General features: G+C 45.2%; 2 pseudogenes across 1 annotated transcript; both read left to right on the top strand.

The window, feature by feature from the left end:
* The first annotated feature begins 980 nt into the window (after positions 1–980).
* LOC104733915 (disease resistance protein RML1A-like) lies at positions 981–19233 on the top strand (annotated as a pseudogene). The gene is made up of 5 exons (XR_015573746.1): positions 981–1473; positions 1596–2680; positions 2755–2925; positions 17778–17894; positions 17983–19233. The product of XR_015573746.1 is annotated as a disease resistance protein RML1A-like (transcript).
* A 2621-nt stretch (positions 19234–21854) lies between these two features.
* On the top strand, positions 21855–23247 carry LOC104733914 (F-box/kelch-repeat protein At3g27150 pseudogene; annotated as a pseudogene).
* Positions 23248–23531: the final 284 nt, after the last annotated feature.

The following is a 23531-nucleotide window of genomic DNA, read 5'->3' as shown; positions in this document are numbered from 1 at the left end:
TTCGAATTGGGTTCCATGGATAATTTTCAAATTCGATTTACGAACAAAACTGTCATTGATTCTGCCTGGAAATGTGAACACTTATGGTAGAATTTTCAAAATTCCAGTGACTTGGAAAAAGAGAGTGTAGTCTTTATGTATATAGTGTCACTTTTTACCTTGCTTCATTTCAAACGTAGTAGTGCCACTTTTCATGTGTTGCAGTTTTAGTAAGAGGGATGTGTTTTGAGGTAAAAATGTTGGTAATTAGCTTTGCATTCTTTGCCACTAGTGTTATATATTTGGACAATGACCGTCTAGTTAATCATTCTTGGTCCACGTGAGATCAGCTACAACAGACCCACGTCTAAACAGATGCAAGTTTCATCTACGTTTGATCTTATTCAGTTTTTTTTGTAGAAGCTTTAAACTTTTCCAAGTAACTTTTATCTGCACCGCATTTGATATTTGAGTAGGTTAGAACATTGGTATCCTTTATTCTGAATCAGGAGATATTGAGATTTGTTCTAGGAACTTCTCTGTGCCCTAGACTTTAAACTTGTATCCTAGCCAACACATGTTGCAGCACAGTATGGCCAGACTGCTTTTTTCTGTCACATTGTCTCAAAGTGTATTACGGATCCTGATAATGATGGAAGAAGGATCCCTTGCACGAGATTGCCATAAAGTGGAACTCATGCTTGCCTGCTTGTGTTACTTCATTTATGATGCCTTATATCTTTTCTTATACGGTTTTAAAATTGCATACTTTTGTGGAAAATGGATAGTTTATTTTGTTACCATTTAAGATGTACATTTTATTACTGAAACTGGTAACTAATAATATATGACTTTTGCGTGGATGCCATTTCGAAGCTGGGAGAGGCGGTGTTAATCAGTCCAAAGAAGCACAATGCGCTGTGCAGGAGGAGATTTCTAAGAAATGGACACGATGATCAACTTAGAAGTTAAAGAGCTAACGGTAAGCGGTTAATATTAATTTGCATGGCTCTAGCCTCATTTTTACTCTATCTCTCATGGCTGCTTCTTCTTCTTCTTCGTCGCCTGACTTTAAGAGATACCATGGACCAGACGTCCGTAGTGGATTTCTCAGTCATTTACACAATTATTTCGCAAGCAAAGGGATCACAACGTTCAACGATCAAGAGATGGAGAGAGGCCATACGATCGGGCCTGAGCTCGTGCAAGCGATTAAAGAATCTAGAGTCTCGATTGTGGTGCTCTCAAAGAAGTACGCTTCTTCAGGCTGGTGCTTAGATGAGTTGGTGGAAATCTTGAAGTGCAAAGAAGCTTCAGGGCAGGCTGTGTTGACTATTTTTTACAAAGTTGATCCTTCGGATGTACGGAAACAGCGGGGAGACTTTGGAAATACTTTCAAGAAAACTTGTGAAGGGAAAACCGATGAAGTGAAGCAGAGATGGAGCAAAGCTTTGGCATATATAGCAACCGTAGCTGGGAGACACTCTCTAAACTGATTTGTCTTTTCTCTTGGCTCTATGAGGTAGAATGTTTTATGTTTCTTAATTCATGCTTTAGCGAAGGAGTTTCTATCATTTAAACAAGACCCAACAACATGATTTTGTTTACTTTTGTTAGGGCTAATGAAGCTGAGATGATCCAGAAGATTGCTATAGATGTTTCAAACAAACAGAATGTTACACCTTCAAGGGATTTTGAAGGGATGGTGGGACTTGAAGCTCACCTGACGGAACTCAACACTTTGTTATGCCTGGAAAGTGATGATGTGATGATGATTGGAATTTGGGATCCTGGGGGCATTGGTAAGACTACCATTGCTAGAGCTTTATTTAACTAACTCTCTACCAATTTTCGGCTTAGTTGTTTTATGAGGAACCTCAAGGGTGTTGATGACTGGGATTCGAAGTTGTATTTGCAAAATAAGCTTCTGTCCAAAATTTTGAACCAAAAGGATATAAAGATACATCACTCAGGCGCAATAAAAGAGTGGCTACATAACCAACGAGTGCTCATCATTCTTGACGATGTAGATGATCTAGAGCAATTAGAGGTCTTGGCTAAAGAAACTTCTTGGTTTGGTTCTGGAAGTCGGATCATTGTTACCTTAAAAGATAAGAAGATTTTGAAGGCACATGGGATCAACGATATCTACCATGTGGATTTTCCATCCGAAGAAGAAGCTCTTGAGATGTTATGTCTATCTGCTTTCAAACAGAATTCTCTACAAGATGGTTTCGAAGAGCTTGCAAGAAAAGTAATAAAGCTTTGCGGTAATCTTCCATTGGCCCTTAGGGTTGTGGGTTCTTCTTTATATAGGAAGAGCGAGGATGAGTGGAGGCTTCAATTATATGGGATAGAAACTAATCTTAATAGAAAACTTGTGGATGTCTTGAGAGTGGGGTATGACAAATTCTTAGAGAAACATCAAACTCTGTTTCTTCATATTGAATGCTTTTTCAACCATAAAAGTGTTGATTATGTGATAGCCATGCTCGCTGACAGTACTTTGGATGTCAAAAATGGGTTGAATACCTTAGCCGCTAAATCTCTTGTGTATATATCTACTAATGGGTGGATAATGATGCACTGTCTACTACAACAATTGGGTAAACAAGTTGTTGTTCAACAGTCTGACGAGCCAGGGAAACGTCAGTTTTTAGTTGAAGCCAAAGAGATTTGCGATGTTCTGGCAAATGAAACTGTAAGATCTTACCTATATATATTGCCTATTTTTTGTAATTGTGATAACAAATCTTATTTTGCAATATTTGGTAGGGTACTGGATCCGTCATAGGTATATCATTTGATATGTCCAATATTGGGACGTTCTCGATGAGTAAGCGCGCCTTTAAAAGATTGCTTAATCTCATATACTTAAGATTCAAGTATGGACATGTTAGCTTGCTAGAGGACATGGAATATCTACCTCGTCTAAAGTGGACACCGGTAGCACGGTTAACGTCCTGTTCTCGCAAACATTGGAGAAGATGGGCGTCACACCAGAGCAAGTCAAACCAGGAGGCAGAACGCTGACCGGGTACGACGGCATCGCTAAAGCATCGATGGGCGACGTGAAACTACAAGTCCAAGCCGGTGGCGTAGCGCGCAAGACCAAGTTCGTGGTCATAGACGCCCCACCAATCTACAATGCCATCTTGGGTTCGCCCTGGATCTACTCTATGCAAGCAGTTCCTTCCACCTACCATCTCTGCCTGAAATTCCCAACGGCCGCGGGAATTTATACGCTGTATGACGACCAGAAGATGGCCAGGACCTGCTCCGTCCTCGAGAAGAAGCAAAGGCGGAAGGACGACGCCTAGCAATTATAGGCTGAGGATCACATCGTTGATCCTCACAAACCAGAGCGAGATCGGCTAAAGGCCACAGGGTGACAGATCATACAAGTCAACATTGACGGAGTAGACCCCTCTCGGACGGTCGGGATCGGGGCTGAACTCGATGAAAAACTCAAGACCGAACTAGTCGCGTTTCTGAAATCGCGATCCTCAACGTTCGCCTGGTCCACTAAGGATATGGTAGGCATCGATCCTTCAGTCACATGCCATAAACTGAATATCGATCCCACCTTCAAACCAGTTCGGCAGAAACGACGACGTCTCGGCAACGAACGAGCAAAAGCGGTGCAGGACGAAGTCGAGCGACTCTTGAAGGCCGATCAGATAATGGAGGTACAGTACCCCGACTGGCTAGCCAATCCGGTGGTGGTCAAGAAAAAGAACGGCAAATGGCGAGTTTGTGTCGACTTCACCGACCTCAATAAGGCATGTCCCAAGGACTGCTTCCCGTTACCTCATATTGATCGACTCGTGGAGGCCACAGCAGGCAACCAACTCCTCTCGCTCATGGACGCATTCTCCGGATATAACCAGATCGCAATAAGCCCAGCAGATCGCGAGAAAACCGCATTCATCACGGATAGAGGAACCTACTGCTACAAGGTGATGCCATTCGGCCTGAAAAACGAAGGGGCGACCTACAAGCGCCTGGTCAACACGATGTTCGCTGACCTGTTAGGGAAAACAATGGAAGTCTACATCGACGACATGCTGGTCAAATCCCTTATAGCAGACCAACACATCCAGCACCTCGCCGAATGCTTCGACATCCTGGACCGATTCCAGATGAAGTTGAATCCCACCAAGTGCACTTTCGAGGTTACCTCGGGCGAATTCTTGGGATATATCGTCACAGAGCGCGGAATCGAGGCGAATCCAAAACAGATCGAAGCAGTGCTGGGACTTCCATCGCCAACCAATAAACGAAAGGTACAGCGCTTAACAGGTCGGGTTGCCGCGCTAAACCGTTTCATCGCCCGGTCGACGGACAAGTGTCTCCCATTTTATCAGCTTCTTCGGGGCAATAAAGACTTTCCTTGGGACGACGCCTGTGAAGCTGCCTTCGGACAGCTTAAGCAGTACCTGACCAATCAGCCAGTGCTCGTGAAGCCCGAAGAAGGCGAAACGCTATACCTCTACGTCTCAGTGTCCAGCTCGGCGGTAAGTGGGGTGCTAGTCCGAGATGACCGCGGTGATCAGCGCCCAATATTCTACACAAGCAAAGCCCTCAATGACGCGGAAACGCGCTACCCAACCTTGGAAAAGCTCGCCCTCGCCTTGATCGTCGCCGCACGGAAGCTACGACCTTACTTCCAGTCACACTCCGTTGTCGTGTTAACCGACCAGCCGCTCCGAACGGTCCTTCATAGTCCCCTTCAGTCCGGGCGAATGGCGAAGTGGGCGGTTGAACTAAGCGAGTACGATATCGAATATCGTTCTCACCCGAGCCTAAAGTCGCAAGTGCTTGCGGACTTCATCACCGAACTGTCCCCCGACCTCGAGGAGACCATACCAAAGGAGGAACCCTGGACTTTGTTCACTGACGGCTCCTCCTCCAACCAAGGATCTGGCGTCGGGATTATACTCCGATCTCCGACGGGCGAAGTCCTCGAGCAAGCAATAAAACTTGGCTTCAAGGCATCAAACAACGAGACCGAGTATGAAGCCGTCCTGGCTGGACTACGGTTAGCTCAGGGCATGGGGGTAACTAGCATCCAAGTGTTCTCCGACTCCCAGTTAGTGGTTAGCCAGTTTAGCGGGGAGTACGGCGCTAAGAACGGGCGCATGGAGGCATATCGCCAGTTACTCTGGACTCTCTCCGCACAGTTCGCCTCGTTCGCGTTAACCAAAGTTCCGAGGAGCGAAAACGCGTCAGCAGACGCTCTCGCCGCCCTGGCAAATTGTCCCGACCCAAGTCTACGACGGACAATCCCGATCGAGTGTATCGAAGCTCCTAGCATCGACCACTCCGAGATGACATACGCCATCATCACCGCCATGGACCCAATGGCAGTCGATCCACCCGTCCAGGAGCCCGTGGAAGCGGTGCAACCACGAGACGATTGGCAGCTCGAAATAAAGAAATACATCGAAGACGGCAAGGTCCCAGAGGATCGATGGCAAGCTCGCCGTTTGAAAGCTCGATGCGCACACTACGCCATGATGGGAGGAAGCCTCTTTCGATGCAGTTCGTCCGGAGTCCTTCTCACCTGCGTCGATCGAGAGGAAGCAGAACGAATAATGATGGAGGTCCACGAAGGCGATGGCGGAAACCACTCCGGAGGGCGTGCACTCGCACTGAAAATCAAGAAGGATGGTCATTACTGGCCAACCATGGTCACCGATTGTGAGGCATTTTCGGCGAAATGCGAGCCTTGCCAGCGCCATGGGCAGATGAAACATGTACCACCCGAGCTGCTAAACACAGTCACCGCGCCGTACCCCTTTATGCGTTGGGCGATGGATCTCGTCAGCCCATTACCCCCATCGAGGTCAAAGAAGTTCCTCTTGGTCTTGACCGATTACTTCACCAAATGGGTGGAAGCGGAGTCGTTCAGCAAGATACAATCGCTCGACGTCACCAATTTCATCTGGAAAAACATTATCTGTCGTCATGGGCTCCCTTACGAGATCGTCACCGACAACGGGACACAGTTCACCTCGATGATCACCAGACGCTTCTTAGGCAAATGGGGAATACGCTTGAGCACCTCGACCCCCCGATATCCCCAGGGAAACGGCCAAGCCGTGGCGACCAACAAAACCATCATAGACGGGCTGAAAAAACGTCTCGGACTCAAGAAAGGAGCGTGGGCAGACCAACTCGACGGCGTGCTGTGGTCCTACCGGACTACACCTCGCAGGGCCACGGGGCAGTCCCCGTTTTCGTTAGCATACGGCATCGAAGCCCTGGCTCCAGCCAAGGCCGGAGTGCCTACTTTGCGCCGCGCTATGCTAGTCAACGATTCCGCGCTCAACGACAGCATGATGCTAGATAACATCGATTTCGCCGAGGAGCTGCGCGACCAAGCTCTCGTCCGGATCCAGAACTACCAAAATGCTGCATCTAAATACTACAACAAAGCTGTCCGCCAGCGTAGGTTTAATGAGGGCGACCTGGTATTACGTGAAGTGTACGAGAATACAAAGGAGGTCAACGCTGGCAAACTTGGTGCTCGCTGGGAGGGGCCGTATCTCATTTCCAAGGTAATTCACCCAGGAGTGTACGAGCTCCTGACCATGGAAGGCAAGTAGATCAAAAATTCTTGGAATGCGGCTCACCTCAAACGTTACTACTATTAGACCTTTTGCTTAAAATCTGGTTATGAAAGTATGTACACTACGAACTACGACTGGCTTGATCCCGGATTTCGGGTACGTAGGCAGCCCTTGGTTTCTCTCACGAGATTTCGAGGGCACAGCTAGAAAAAATAATATGATTCCTTTATTCCATTTCATTCCTGCCATCTCGCCACATACAAAGAGTATTCGACATCGGCGTATCGCCTAAGAAAGATGGAGCATAAAACAAAGAGAAGGAACTACAAGCAATAAAAAAGGGGTGGCGATCTAATGCTACGATAGGTCTCTAGTCCCGGGAAGCAGATGCGAAGTGCGACCTCCCTCCTGTGATCTCAACCTCCTCGGCGATTCACAGGCGCAGAGCTCGAGAGGTCAGACTCCAACGGCTCCTCGACAGCTATACCTTCCAGATATGCCCGCCACTGTTGACACTCCCGCCTCAGCCCTTCTAGCCGGCCTGCTGGCATCTCTGCCCCCCTGTTCGCCATTTCCTCCAGGAACGCAAGCGGACCCTCCACGGTATGACTCTCTCGAAAATAACGATCCGTGGCCTCCAGGTGGAGGATGTACCGACGTAACCTCTCTATACGGCCCCTGTAGATCGGGATTTCCGCAACATGCAGATTCTCCGATTTGCCCAGCGGCTCGTAATCACTCTCCGGCAGGTCGGGTAACAAGGTCCTGACGACCTCCCCTTCGCATCGATCGCGGTCGGCGAGTAGTCGGGTCATGCGCCAGCCCGCCAAATAGAGGCCTCCGGCAATGAGCTCGTCGAGAACCGCGATGGTTCCTTCCAAGCGGCAGAGCTGATAGACGAGGTCGCTTTTCAGACGAAACGCCTTGATATACGAACTCATCCGCTGACAACGAGCTCGGTAGATAAGTATCACTCTTTGTAGGGGATCCTCCTCAGTCCCCACGGTGAGCTCGTGAGACGGAGACGGAATCGCCTCTTCTATGGGAAGGGCGATATTCGACGCTTCCGAGTCGAATCCGCTAACCCCGGCAGCGGTCAACTCTCGAGCTCGCCTTAACCATGCAGATTGTGTCGTGGTAGGCATACTTTGCAGTTGCTCTTTCTGAAGTTTGGATGAGAGATGCTCAGCAAACCTTCTCTTCACCTATTTATAGGCGGGGACGGGGGAGATAAATGCTGCGTCCCGAAAATCTCGCACCAATCAGATCGAGGGAAGATACGCGCTGCGTCCCGAGACTCTTCCGCCAATCTAATTCCAGTATGAAACCGCGTCTGTATTTAATGCAGCGGTTACGCCTCGGGAATGAGCAAAAAAAAAAAAAAAAAAAAAAAAAAAAAAAGGGGGCAAAGACATCTCGGCCAGGTGATCGACCTACTCTCCAGCGGGAGATAAATTGGACCCAGAAAATTCCGTCGGAATTGTTTCGATTCTAAGTCTCCAATGCGAGACACATCGAGCCCAGAGAATTCTTTCAGAATTGTCTCGATAACTCTTTGACGAGAGATAAACCGAACTCAGAGAATTCTTTTGAATTGTTTCGTAAGTCCCAGGTCGGACGAATGTAAGCCGAACCCAGAGTTGTAAATTTCGCTTTTCCGTTTTCCGAAATGGGGCAAAGAAAGTAAGCCGAGGCACCATACCTCGCCCTTCGCACATTTACGCTTGGGGTAAACTACCCTCACAAAAGATTATTCAGTGTAAGCCGAGAGACGTCTCGCCTCATTTCAATTTCCAATTAAAACAAAAAAGAAGCTTTATTGCATGGTTGAATTGTCATCACAAGATAAATTCGACAGAGAATTAAGAAATAAAACGAAGGGATCAGATCGCCAAAGCACGTCATCCGTCAAAGATCGAGACCGGCGGCGACCTTCCTGGTGTCAGCTTGAAGACGCTTCGGCATGGGCCATAGGAGTTGAAGTCCCGTTTTCTCCCAATCAGCAGGATGCGACTCCAATGCCCTGATCTTCTGCTCGGCCTCATCCATACGAGCGATGGTTTTCCCTCTCTTCGCCTTTAAAGAGCTGATCTCGGCATCCAGTGTCGCCAGACGGTCGTCGATCTCATTCGCCTTCATGCGGTGATAAAACAGCTTGTGGCATTGTTCGCGATGCACATATTCAACCTACGCACAAGGTCATCGGTCAATAAACAAGTTGCTATAATAATTTTGCACGGACGTAGCTAAAGTTTGTTACCTGACGAACGAAGGCATGAGCAGCAGCAGCCTCGATATTGTTGGCGCGATTGCTCACATAAAACGTCTTCACCTTGGAAGGCATGAACTCGCCGCTCAAAGAAAAACTTGGCTCGTTGGGAGTCGAGTTCTCCGATTGGTAGCACTCGTTGCAGTAATCGATCAAGCACTGCGGCATGTCCGCCACTCTGTCCAGACCATTCCCGATCCAGAACCTTGGGTGAGATTCAAGCAACTTAAGTTTGAAAAGCAGTTCACTTCGCGACTGCTCTATTACAGCTAATCGCTCGCGATACTCAGAATGGCGTTCTTCAATGCGGGAGAAAAAAATCTCTAATTCCAACCTCTTTTCCGGACTAACACGAAACATTAACATCCAGGGAGCTCGGATATGTGGGTAGAACTGCATCCCCCGCTCAATGGCTTCCGCGTTTGAAAACGTCGGGACATCGCTCTTAACTTCGACTAAGGACGCGGTGCTGCCAACAGAACTCGGCATCTTGGAGTTATTTCGTCGAAGTTACGGTAAAATCATACATGGAGCAATCATATTTATACTAATCTTGGACGAAATATTTCCAATTTCGATATTAGAAAACCACCATTTCCGCTGATGGATAAAAAAGGCGATATTCCATGCAAAACAAAGGGAAATTTCCAAAAAATAGAAGTCGGTCGGGTAGCAATGTCACAGAACTTTAACAAGGACAATACAAAAAGAACTAAAAGAAGAGATAATAGGGAGTGTTCTTAGAGGACGTTTTCGGGTAGACCGGCCTGGAGAAGCCCAACGTTGGAGCCGTACGGATGCGGAACGGAGTCTGGAGCCGCATCCCCAGACTGAAGCAGTCCGAAGCCGAGCTGATCTGGAGACATGTCGAGATCGCCTTCCTCGAGCTCTACGAGATCAAGCGCTTCCACTTCAGCCTGGGCGACTTCCCGCTTTTCTTTGATCTCGGCGACAAGGTTGTCCTGGATGGATGCACCATTCTTCAGAAGATAGTCCATAATCTGCCCAAATCCGTTTGCCTGGTTGAGAACATCTTCTTTCGGGCGGGCCATCTCCTGGTCACGCAGATAGTCCTTTACCTTGTCAAGACGGTGCTGCGCTTTCTTCGTGGTGCCACCGACCTTGGCTTGGTGATCTAGGCGAAGTCGTCTCATCTCGGACTCGAGTTTCGCCCCAAGATCATCGAACTGCCTTGTCAGCTTGGTTTTCTCTTCCCCCAGAGTCTTTCCCTGCAACTCCAGTTCAGCAACCCTGCCTTCCAAATTTTCGCAGTCCTGCTCTTTCTTTGCAAGAAGATCCTTTAGCTCCTTGATCCTCTCGTTCTTCGACTTGTCCGCTTCTCGGAGGTTCTCCAAACACTCCTTCATCTTGTCAAATTCGGCCTCTGCCGAGGTCATCGATTTGACGCGCCTATCGTACATCAGAGTGAGTGACGACATATAGGCGGCGGTCTGCGTTTCGGAACAAGGTGAAATGAGAATCGAGTTTTGTAAATCAGTAATAAGGAGGGCGATGCGATTCAAACCTGAAGGGCAGATTGGCCGGCTTGGATGTACTGGTCTCTGAATTCAAGCTTCTCGACCGGCGGTAACATGACCGAAGATAGCGTAAGTTGCCTGCACAACTCCGCGGCGGCTTCTCTGTTGCACACAAGAGGCGTCTCCCCGAAATAGTCATAACGAAATCGGTCAGTTCGACCAGCCGCACGTTCAACCCGGAAGCGGTCATGTGATTCGAAACCAGCCTCTTCCGCGGAGCGTTTCCGACCTTTCCCTTGGGCGGAGGCTTTTCCTTTACCTTTCTCTTTGTTTTTGTCCTTCTTGGACTTCTTCTTCTTCGAACCGTCACCTTGTTCGGCAGCAATCCGCACTGAGACGATCGGTTCAGTCGGTGGAGGAAGAGATGAGTCATTGGGAGCCACGTCTTCGTCTTCTTCATCAGCAGCCGGGAGCTCGTCCTCGTCTTCTTCAGCAGCCGGGAGCTCGTCCTCGTCTTCAATATCGACGAATTCATTCTCCGTCAGCTCTGGCTCGGGGTTGACGGTCGATTCATTGTTTCGATCCGTGGATCGGAGCATCTCGTCAGCGACAATTGTGGTTGGCGGGACCTCGGAAGTTTGACCCAGTGAACTTGCAAAACTGGCGAACTGTGTTCTTGCCTTACCCATCGCTGCTTCCACGCGGCGTCGTGAGATTTGAGCCCAGCTACGGTCTGCAACACCGAGGAGAGCGTTCTTGATGCGTTCGAATCTGGAAGATAATTTCCGAACTGAGGAAGGGCGATCTGCAAAACATATGAAAATATGAAATCAGGTCAGCACGATATTGTCCGATTTAACAGAATAAGGAACGAGATGATACCCGGCGAATCGTTCCACACTCTTCGACGACCGCGTTTCGGATTTTCAAAAGAGCGGTCGTCAACTCGGACGAAGAAGTAGCGAGCCCTCAACTTTTTGAAGTTACTAACTTTTTCCCCCGGAAGGAAGTTATGAGCTGGCTTTGCATTAACCATCCACAATTTGCTGCCCTGGCTGTTCTTGAAGTTTGTCAACTGCTCGAAGCATACAAAGGAGGTCAACGCTGGCAAACTTGGTGCTCGCTGGGAGGAGCCGTATCTCATTTCCAAGGTAATTCACCCAGGAGTGTACGAGCTCCTGACCATGGAAGGCAAGTAGATCAAAAATTCTTGGAATGCGGCTCACCTCAAACGTTACTACTATTAGACCTTTTGCTTAAAATCTGGTTATGAAAGTATGTACACTACGAACTACGACTGGCTTGATCCCGGATTTCGGGTACGTAGGCAGCCCTTGGTTTCTCTCACGAGATTTCGAGGGCACAGCTAGAAAAAATAATATGATTCCTTTATTCCATTTCATTCCTGCCATCTCGCCACATACAAAGAGTATTCGACATCGGCGTATCGCCTAAGAAAGATGGAGCATAAAACAAAGAGAAGGAACTACAAGCAATAAAAAAGGGGTGGCGATCTAATGCTACGATAGGTCTCTAGTCCCGGGAAGCAGATGCGAAGTGCGACCTCCCTCCTGTGATCTCAACCTCCTCGGCGATTCACAGGCGCAGAGCTCGAGAGGTCAGACTCCAATGGCTCCTCGACAGCTATACCTTCCAGATATGCCCGCCACTGTTGACACTCCCGCCTCAGCCCTTCTAGCCGGCCTGCTGGCATCTCTGCCCCCCTGTTCGCCATTTCCTCCAGGAACGCAAGCGGACCCTCCACGGTATGACTCTCTCGAAAATAACGATCTGTGGCCTCCAGGTGGAGGATGTACCGACGTAACCTCTCTATACGGCCCCTGTAGATCGGGATTTCCGCAACATGCAGATTCTCCGATTTGCCCAGCGGCTCGTAATCACTCTCCGGCAGGTCGGGTAACAAGGTCCTGACGACCTCCCCTTCGCATCGATCGCGGTCGGCGAGTAGTCGGGTCATGCGCCAGCCCGCCAAATAGAGGCCTCCGGCAATGAGCTCGTCGAGAACCGCGATGGTTCCTTCCAAGCGGCAGAGCTGATAGACGAGGTCGCTTTTCAGACGAAACGCCTTGATATACGAACTCATCCGCTGACAACGAGCTCGGTAGATAAGTATCACTCTTTGTAGGGGATCCTCCTCAGTCCCCACGGTGAGCTCGTGAGACGGAGACGGAATCGCCTCTTCTATGGGAAGGGCGATATTCGACGCTTCCGAGTCGAATCCGCTAACCCCGGCAGCGGTCAACTCTCGAGCTCGCCTTAACCATGCAGATTGTGTCGTGGTAGGCATACTTTGCAGTTGATCTTTCTGAAGTTTGGATGAGAGATGCTCAGCAAACCTTCTCTTCACCTATTTATAGGCGGGGACGGGGGAGATAAATGCTGCGTCCCGAAAATCTCGCACTAATCAGATCGAGGGAAGATACGCGCTGCGTCCCGAGACTCTTCCGCCAATCAAATTCCAGTATGAAACCGCGTCTGTATTTAATGCAGCGGTTACGCCTCGGGAATGAGCAAAGAAAAAAAAAAAAAAAAAAAAAAAAAAAAAAAGGGGACTACTACGTCTACCCAGTTCGGAACCGAACTACTCGACATCTCGGCCAGGTGATCGACCTACTCTCCAGCGGGAGATAAATCGGACCCAGAAAATTCCGTCGGAATTGTTTCGATTCTAAGTCTCCAATGCGAGACACATCGAGCCCAGAGAATTCTTTCAGAATTGTCTCGATAACTCTTTGACGAGAGATAAACCGAACTCAGAGAATTCTTTTGAATTGTTTCGTAAGTCCCAGGTCGGACGAATGTAAGCCGAACCCAGAGTTGTAAATTTCGCTTTTCCGTTTTCCGAAATGGGGCAAAGAAAGTAAGCCGAGGCACCATACCTCGCCCTTCGCACATTTACGCTTGGGGTAAACTACCCTCACAAAAGATTATTCAGTGTAAGCCGAGAGACGTCTCGCCTCATTTCAATTTCCAATTAAAACAAAAAAGAAGCTTTATTGCATGGTTGAATTGTCATCACAAGATAAATTCGACAGAGAATTAAGAAATAAAACGAAGGGATCAGATCGCCAAAGCACGTCATCCGTCAAAGATCGAGACCGGCGGCGACCTTCCTGGTGTCAGCTTGAAGACGCTTCGGCATGGGCCATAGGAGTTGAAGTCCCGTTTTCTCCCAATCAGCAGGATGCGACTCCAATGCCCTGATCTTCTGCTCGGCCTCATCCATACGAGCGATGTTTTTCCCTCTCTTCGCCTTTAAAGAGCTGATCTCGGCATCCAGTGTCGCCAGACGGTCGTCGATCTCATTCGCCTTCATGCGGTGATAAAACAGCTTGTGGCATTGTTCGCGATGCACATATTCAACCTACGCACAAGGTCATCGGTCAATAAACAAGTTGCTATAATAATTTTGCACGGACGTAGCTAAAGTTTGTTACCTGACGAACGAAGGCATGAGCAGCAGCAGCCTCGATATTGTTGGCGCGATTGCTCACATAAAACGTCTTCACCTTGGAAGGCATGAACTCGCCGCTCAAAGAAAAACTTGGCTCGTTGGGAGTCGAGTTCTTCGATTGGTAGCACTCGTTGCAGTAATCGATCAAGCACTGCGGCATGTCCGCCACTCTGTCCAGACCATTCCCGATCCAGAACCTTGGGTGAGATTCAAGCAACTTAAGTTTGAAAAGCAGTTCACTTCGCGACTGCTCTATTACAGCTAATCGCTCGCGATACTCGGAATGGCGTTCTTCAATGCGGGAGAAAAAAATCTCTAATTCCAACCTCTTTTCCGGACTAACACGAAACATTAACATCCAGGGAGCTCGGATATGTGGGTAGAACTGCATCCCCCGCTCAATGGCTTCCGTGTTTGAAAACGTCGGGACATCGCTCTTAACTTCGACTAAGGACGCGGTGCTGCCAACAGAACTCGGCATCTTGGAGTTATTTCGCCGAAGTTACGGTAAAATCATACATGGAGCAATCATATTTATACTAATCTTGGACGAAATATTTCCAATTTCGATATTAGAAAACTACCATTTCCGCTGATGGATAAAAAAGGCGATATTCCATGCAAAACAAAGGGAAATTTCCAAAAAATAGAAGTCGGTCGGGTAGCAATGTCACAGAACTTTAACAAGGACAATACAAAAAGAACTAAAAGAAGAGATAACAGGGAGTGTTCTTAGAGGACGTTTTCGGGTAGACCGGCCTGGAGAAGCCCAACGTTGGAGCCGTACGGATGCGGAACGGAGTCTGGAGCCGCATCCCCAGACTGAAGCAGTCCGAAGCCGAGCTGATCTGGAGACATGTCGAGATCGCCTTCCTCGAGCTCTACGAGATCAAGCGCTTCCACTTCAGCCTGGGCGACTTCCCGCTTTTCTTTGATCTCGGCGACAAGGTTGTCCTGGATGGATGCACCATTCTTCAGAAGATAGTCCATAATCTGCCCAAATCCGTTCGCCTGGTTGAGAACATCTTCTTTCGGGCGGGCCATCTCCTGGTCACGCAGATAGTCCTTTACCTTGTCAAGACGGTGCTGCGCTTTCTTCGTGGTGCCATCGACCTTGGCTTGGCGATCTAGGCGAAGCCGTCTCATCTCGGACTCGAGTTTCGCCCCAAGATCATCGAACTGCCTTGTCAGCTTGGTTTTCTCTTCCCCCAGAGTCTTTCCCTGCAACTCCAGTTCAGCAACCCTGCCTTCCAAATTTTCGCAGTCCTGCTCTTTCTTTGCAAGAAGATCCTTTAGCTCCTTGATCCTCTCGTTCTTCGACTTGTCCGCTTCTCGGAGGTTCTCCAAACACTCCTTCATCTTGTCAAATTCGGCCTCTACCGAGGTCATCGATTTGACGCGCCTATCGTACATCAGAGTGAGTGACGACATATAGGCGGCGGTCTGCGTTTCGGAACAAGGTGAAATGAGAATCGAGTTTTGTAAATCAGTAATAAGGAGGGCGATGCGATTCAAACCTGAAGAGCAGATTGGCCGGCTTGGATGTACTGGTCTCTGAATTCAAGCTTCTCGACCGGCGGTAACATGACCGAAGATAGCGTAAGTTGCCTGCACAACTCCGCGGCGGCTTCTCTGTTGCACACAAGAGGCGTCTCCCCGAAATAGTCATAAGGAAATCGGTCAGTTCGACCAGCCGCACGTTCAACCCGGAAGCGGTCATGTGATTCGAAACCAGCCTCTTCCGCGGAGCGTTTCCGACCTTTCCCTTGGGCGGAGGCTTTTCCTTTACCTTTCTCTTTGTTTTTGTCCTTCTTGGACTTCTTCTTCTTCGAACCGTCACCTTGTTCGGCAGCAATCCGCACTGAGACGATCGGTTCAGTCGGTGGAGGAAGAGATGAGTCATTGGGAGCCACGTCTTCGTCTTCTTCATCAGCAGCCGGGAGCTCGTCCTCGTCTTCTTCAGCAGCCGGGAGCTCGTCCTCGTCTTCAATATCGACGAATTCATTCTCCGTCAGCTCTGGCTCGGGGTTGACGGTCGATTCATCGTTTCGATCCATGGATCGGAGCATCTCGTCAGCGACAATTGTGGTTGGCGGGACCTCGGAAGTTTGACCCAGTGAACTTGCAAAACTGGCGAACTGTGTTCTTGCCTTACCCATCGCTGCTTCCACGCGGCGTCGTGAGATTTGAGCCCAGCTACGGTCTGCAACACATATGAAAATATGAAATCAGGTCAGCACGATATTGTCCGATTTAACAGAATAAGGAACGAGATGATACCCGGCGAATCGTTCCACACTCTTCGACGACCGCGTTTCGGATTTTCAAAAGAGCTGTCGTCAACTCGGACGAAGAAGTAGCGAGCCCTCAACTTTTTGAAGTTACTAACTTTTTCCCCCGGAAGGAAGTTATGAGCTGGCTTTGCATTAACCATCCACAATTTGCTGCCCTGGCTGTTCTTGAAGTTTGTCAACTGCTCGAAGCATTCGACTTCGAGGAACACCTCAGCTTTGGCCGCGAGAGTGAGGGCGGCGACGAAGTTGCAGATACTTCCCGGGGTGAGTTGACATATCGGAATTTTTCGGCGATGGGCGTACTGGGTGAGCAAGTTAGGAAGAGGGAAGAACAACCGGCATTGGGAAAAGAATCCCTCATATAGGCAAATATAACCGAGAGGCGGAGTCCACGGACGCTGGTGCTCTCCGGGAATAATAATATGCACACCAGAATTGGACAGGCCACACGAGTTCAACAACTCGCCAACCGTATCACTAGAACTGGTCGTCTTCTCGCCCCCGATGTCACCTCGGTGATCTCGAAGAGGTGAGAGGTCGTTGATCATAACGTTGTCGGGAGCAAGTCGCGCCGTTTCGCCACCCAGGTTGTCAGGGGGGAGATCGGAATCTGGTGTAGCATTTCCGTGACCTTCACGATCATCTTCGTCGATCAAGAATGGGATCGGAATCTCGTTGGATCTGCGCCTTGAAGAGCATTCGGCTTCTTCTGGTCTATTCGACATCTCGCCTCGGACCGATCTGACAACGTTCGGAGATTTCCTGCTGACGTTCTTGCGAATCAACGGTTCGCTTGTGGTAGCCGATGAAGAAACCATGACCGAGGTGAAAAACGATGCAGATCGCCGAAGAGTGTAGGAAAACTGATGAATAACAAAGTAATGAAAGGCGAAGAGAGAAAGAGTAAAGCAATTACCTTTTTGGACGAAACGGCGAAAAGTGAAATCACTTGGTGGATATTAAGTATTTATAGACGGCAGTGGGCGGCAACCATACGCGGAGTCATAATTACCTACCGTAGCCTACGCGACGCTTCGGAATCCGGGTTGACAGATGTGACGTATCGGACACGTGTCGCCTGACTAGAGGAGGGCGAAGCGGCGCGACGATCCAGGAGTATCTAGATTCGGATCTCTTTGCGGACTAAATCGGATATTCTCTCTTTAAGTCCGGTCATTCGAATTAACTTCTGAATGAACCGAACTGAGGGGGGACTAATTGTTGGTGCGGGAATTAGCACCCCCAGCATACCGATCTAGGCCCGCTAAAGAACAGGTTATCTAAACCGGGAATTCGGCCTAGGTTTGGATTTCATCCCTGAAGGCCCAATAACACTGAAAAGCCCATGGACGAGGTGACGAATTCGGCACTTCAACTCGCCCAGCGGCTGACCTAGCAAAAAAGAGGAAGACTTTCCTTATTAGCTCGCCATCCAGTTAGGAAAGTCAATATATCCAATATATTCGAAGATATTCTGTAGATCTTCGAATACCTATAAATAGAGGCCGATTCTCTCATTGTAAAATCATCCAATCATTAATACAAAACCCTAAATTCTTCCCTGTTCTTGAGCAAAACCTAACTTGTTCCTCAAGAGATTTCATTTCTTATTTTCTTGCTTACTTTGATCCAAATCCTTTGAGAGATTGTTACTGAATTTGTTTCTCTTCTAAACAAATTCATTGTGAGAAACCTCAGTTTCTACAGTTACTACATTGGGATTCATACCCAAGAAAAAGTCTTCCTCTGACATTTCAGCTAGAATGTCTCGTCGAACTCCAAATGCGATCTAGCAAGTTGGAGAAGCTATGGGGAGGAATCCAGGTTGGTATTTGATATTTTGTGGATACGTTACTAATGATTGATTTAACCTAAGTATGATGTTCCTCATCGTTTTGTGTTTGGCATGCAGCCCCTTACAAATCTCAAGAAAATAGATTTGGGTGATTCCTTGAATTTGAAAGAAATCCCAAATCTTTCGAAAGCCACTAATCTCGAGTCGTTGACACTTACCTGTTGTGAGAGTTTGGTAGTGCTTCCCTCGTCTATTAGATATCTACACAAACTAAAGAAGCTGTATGCGTCAAGGTGCTCTAAGCTACAAGTTATTCCCACCAACATCAACTTAGCATCTCTTGAGGTGGTCGACATGAATTATTGCTCACGACTGAGAAGTTTTCCAAATATTTCCAGAAACATCGAGCATATCTCTGTAGCAGGCACAAAGGTTAAAGAATTTTCTGCGTCCATTGTTGGACATTGGTCTCATCTTGATATTCTTCAGATAGGCAGCAGAAGCCTCAAGAGATTAGCACATGTCCCACAGAGTGTAACACGTCTAGTCCTAACCAACAGTGATATAAAGATGATTCCAGATTACATTATTGGTCTCTCGCATCTACTATATCTATCCATCGAAAACTGCTGAAACCTCGTCTCAATTCATGGTCATTCCTGTTCGCTGGTCGCTCTATATGTAGACCACTGTATATCACTTAAGAGTGTATGCTGCTCTTTCCACGGACCAATCTCGGATTTGAATTTCTACAATTGTATGAAACTCGATAAAGAATCAAAAAGAGGAATCATTCAACAATCGGTTTACAGGTATAAATTCTTGCCAGGTAAAGAAATCCCTGCACCAAATTACAGGGTACTCTATAACCATCTCTCTGGCTCGAGGTTGTGAGAAGCCTTTTTCCGCGTTCTCAAGATTTATGGCTTGCCTTTTGCTTTCACCAATCAAGAATTTCAGATATAATGACAGGATAAAATGTCTTGTAAGAAGCAAAGAAGGTGTCGAAATAAACAAAACTAGAGTGTCCCGATATATATTTATGCCACTTGGATCTTTATCAGAACATCTGTTTATGTTTTGTGGCAACTTATTTCCTAAAAGGAAACAAATGCCTTATGGACGAGATTCTGTTTGATTTTAGCTCCAGTGATGTCGAGATTATGGAATGTGGTGTAAAGATCTTGGCAGAAGAAGGACATGGTAGTAGTAGAATCGAAGTAGGCTACTCTGAAACTGGAAGGCAACGTCATAGATGGAGACGCAGAAGCTTTTAAGGTATCTCAAGTTGAAAACATCAAAAACAGCAAACATACAGGTCATTGGAGTTGGCTTAGGAAGCTTCGTCCGTGGAAGAAGAAGATTTAGATGAATAAGTGACAGAGCGTAGTTCAAGACGAGTGATGGTGATACCTGACAATCTTCATAACGATGCACTGTCAGACAATTGGGTAAACCTGAAGCTGTTCAGCTCTCGAAAGATGAAAACGTCACATGTTAATGTAGGATTTTGCTTGGGAAGAATACACTATCAATTGGTAATAAGTTTGTTAACTCATTCCTCAAAGTTCTTGATTCTTTGACATTCTCATCATATATAGTACATACATGTAACAAAATGGATTTCTTTCTGATTGTTGTTAATGTTGGAGAAAGTAAACTAACGTGTAGAGATGATCAGATGAACTTGGTTTTAACTTACGTGTGGAAATAGAAATCGATTTCTTTTGTCACAACATAACTACTTTTATGTATTTTACTCTTTTGGTCTTTCCAATGTACATAAAAGTCATGTATACGCAAGTAAGATTAATTTTAAAATCGCCGCCCAAATTACACAAGGAAACACAACGTTCATTTGAACAAAGATTGTTTACTCCCTAATAAGATCGAAAGACAATTAGTGATGTAGTCAAGTATTTTTTTTTAAAGTCAAGTATATTTCTTTTGGACATAAATTGAAAGCTAATATTTTTTTTCATTCTTTTTTATTGGGGATTTTTTTCTCTTTCATTTAGGTAAAATAAAAGTGCATATCCAATTAAAAAAATCACATGTTTAAGTTGAATATAGTGAACATATCATTAAATGCTATCAATTTTACTTCTTAAATAATGTATAATAAATTACTGATTAGATACATAGTCAAAACAGTTTTGTTAATTATATATCAATAAATTTCTTTATTAAATTACCAAAAAATAGTCAAAACAAAATCAGTCAAACTTGTAACATACTATGATAGTTGATTACATTTCACCACTATGGTAGATAATTAAAAATAGAAAATATTATATATACATACCATAGCTTTAGTCGTTTTCTAATCGATTGGTGGCGCCGCATTCTATTATAGATCTAACAAAATCTTATCTTTCAAGTTTTAAGATTGACACACGTCATACCTATCAAGTTTCAAGGTTGACACCAGTCATACCTTTTAAATTTCAAGGTAATATACATACATCGTATCCTCTAGTTAAATTTCTAACTGATTATTTAACCTTTAATTTTGTTTTCAGCAATTATATTTTGTTAGAGCATATGCAGTGGTGAGAGACTCAATGGATCTCTCACTAATATAATATTTTTATACCTCCATTAGTTAGAGACCGACTGAGTCTCTCATTAAAATAATTTATTTTAAATATAGATTAATATTTGTAATAATATAACCTAAATATTTATTTTAATTTTTTATAAATTAAAATACTTATAATTAATATATTTTAAATCAAATTAACTAACATTTTAAATATCTTTAAATATTAAATAATTAGTTCTATTTCAAGTATTTTTTTATTTTTTTTTAGTCAAGTATTTTTCCTTTGGACATAATTTTCTTTTTTACATAAACTGAAAGTTAGTATTTTTTTTTTTTCTTTTTTGGGATTTTCTCTTTAATTTGGTAAAATAAAAAGTGCATATCCAAGAAATAAAATCACATGCTTAAGTTGAATATGGTGAAGGAAGCACATCATTAAATGCTAACAATTTTACTTCTTAAATAATGTATAATAAATTATTGATTACATAGATAGTCAACACATTTTGTTCAATTATATATCATAAATTTTCGTTATTAAATTACCAAAAAAACAAAAATAGTCAAACTTGTAACACACTATGGTAGTTGATTAAATATAAACATTTTATTACTATGGTACAGATAATTAAACATAGGAAATGTTATATATACCATAGCTACCTTTAGTCGTTTTCTAATCTATTGGCGGCGCCGCATTCTAGTGTATAATCTAACAAAAAATTTTCTTTCAAGTTTTAAGATTGACACACGTCATACCTTTCAAGTTTCAAGGTTGACACGTGCCATACCTTTCAGGTTTCAAGGTATATACACACATTATATCCTCTAGTTAAATTTATAACTGATTATTTAATCATTAGTTTTGATCTCACTAATCATTAAACTAATTATAAAGAGACATGCATGTGTTGTATTTGGGACACACATGAGAGATTCTCAAGGGTTCTCAAAATATGTCATATGAAAATAGATTCTCATTTATTTTCTCTTAAAATTATATTTTTATTATTTTTAGTGGTGAAAGACTCCGAGTACATGCTTTTACTACTGTATTATTATATTAAAAAAAATTCAATTGTTATATTGGTGATTGTGGTATGTTGATTATAGGATCAAAATATGTTTTTCACTGCCTCAATAATTTATAGTAGAAATGTGGAAAAAAATTATTATGTTATAATCCTATGGCTCCCTCCCAGCGCTGCCCCTTCCATATCTTTTTTCTCTTATATGTTATAAACCTATGACATGCTAAAAAAAAATTAAGTTTTCTAGCATGTCTAACATGATTTACCATAATATCAATTTAGTTTTTAAAAAACTCATGGACTAACCAACATTTTAACTATATAAAGTAGGATTCTTTGTATTTGAAAATGTTATAATACATTTTTACAAATAAGTTGCGTGCTCATCATGATTTATCTAAATTATTTTTTCAGGAAGATGTCAATCCTATCGCTAGGAAAAGAAAGGATTTCAAGACTCAGAGCAAGCTTGAGCCAGTCTCCGGCAAGGAGGCTTTTGATTGTTGACTCGGAATTGGGAGAAAGAAAAGGAGAAATCATACAGAAATTTCAAAAGCATACAAGTCTTAAACCTCAAGATGACGAGTTGTCTGACGTTTCTCAGGTTTTGTACAAGCTCGAGGTTGAGATTTTTGTCGGAGTTTTGTGTTCGACATACTGGAAAACGCAAGGTCTCAATAGCCAGTTCTTACAGCTGCTAGAAAGGTATGATGTTTTTAAGATGAGGCGAGAATGCGGGATCGTGGAACCATACGTGTTTATGCTTACGAGCGGTGAAGCTTGCTGGACGATGTTTGATAAAAACTTTGAGAATTTTGAGACACTTCCGAGAATTCCCTCTGACGTTTGCTTCTATCTAAGTGATAAAGAAACAGTTTGTGCGGGAACACATTTGATGGTCATTGGAAGAGAGCTGGGAGGCATGGCAGTGTGGCGTTACGAGCTAGGGATGCATGAGTGGGTAAAAGGTCCTTCAATGATCACACCTCGTTGCATGTACGCTTCGGCGAGCTGTGGGTTCGATGCTTATTTTGCCGGTGGTCTAAAAGTAAATGGAAATCGGTATCCCGAGGTTTTGAGAAGTGTGGAGAAGTACAATGCTCAGACCAAAACCTGGTCAACCCTTCCGGAGATGCATAAGAGAAGAAAATTCAGCTCAGGATGTTTCTTGCGCGGCAAGTTTTATGTGATCGGCGGTAGAAATGAGTATAATGAATACCTAACTTGTGGAGAACGCTACGATGAGGTGACAAATTCTTGGACGCTCGTCCCAGACATGCTTGGAAGCATGACGTTCATGCCTTCCCAGTCGCCTCCCCTCATCGCAGTGGCCAACAACAACCTTTACTCGCTTGAAGCATACTCAAACGAGCTGAGGGTTTATGATGTAAACGCAAACAGTTGGAAGATACTTGGTGTTGCACCTGTGATATCAAATGCGGGCTTAGGTTGGGGCGTGGCGTTTAAGTCAATTGGAGATAGGCTTTTGTTGATTGGAAACTCGTCTCCTCATTCTTCGTGTGCAAAAATGAGAGCTTTCACATGCCGTCGTCCGTCTCCAGACGTGGAAGAGCTAAATACCAACTATGGCAATGTTCAGTTCGACCATTTCATTCGTAATTGCTGTGTTATGTTTGCTTAGAGTTTTTTTAAAACAAAAACTGTTGTCTGCATTTTGATTAATTCTCCTGTTTTCTTGGTTTACGTCTTGGCCTTGGGTGGTTTGGACGTAAACATTTGTGTATCCCCCGTTTGTTTGGTTTTATCATCAATAAAGTATTTTATGTTCTGTTTCAGAAAAAAAAATATGTGTTATGAATAGAGAGTTTAGGGATAAAGCTCTTGTGATTCTTATTGATTATCATTGAGGTTACATGTATATATATAGTGGATTACAAGTCTTAGTATAAACCGACAAAGAGAGTATGGCCGAGTAAGGCTTCGGCTAATGGGCCGAAGGTATATGGACTGAGTATAACTAATGGACCGAGACTCCATGGATAAGATATGGGCCGGTCTAGTGAGTCCACTAAGTGTTTCACAACACTCCCCCTTGGACGAACGACCGTGCCTATGTTGGATGGGATCGC

The sequence above is a fragment of the Camelina sativa genome, chromosome 12 (assembly GCF_030686135.1).
Source record: "Camelina sativa cultivar CO46 ecotype springtype chromosome 12, ASM3068613v1".
Classification (NCBI taxonomy): Eukaryota; Viridiplantae; Streptophyta; class Magnoliopsida; order Brassicales; family Brassicaceae; genus Camelina; species Camelina sativa.
This window is presented reverse-complemented; position numbering and strand designations above follow the sequence as displayed.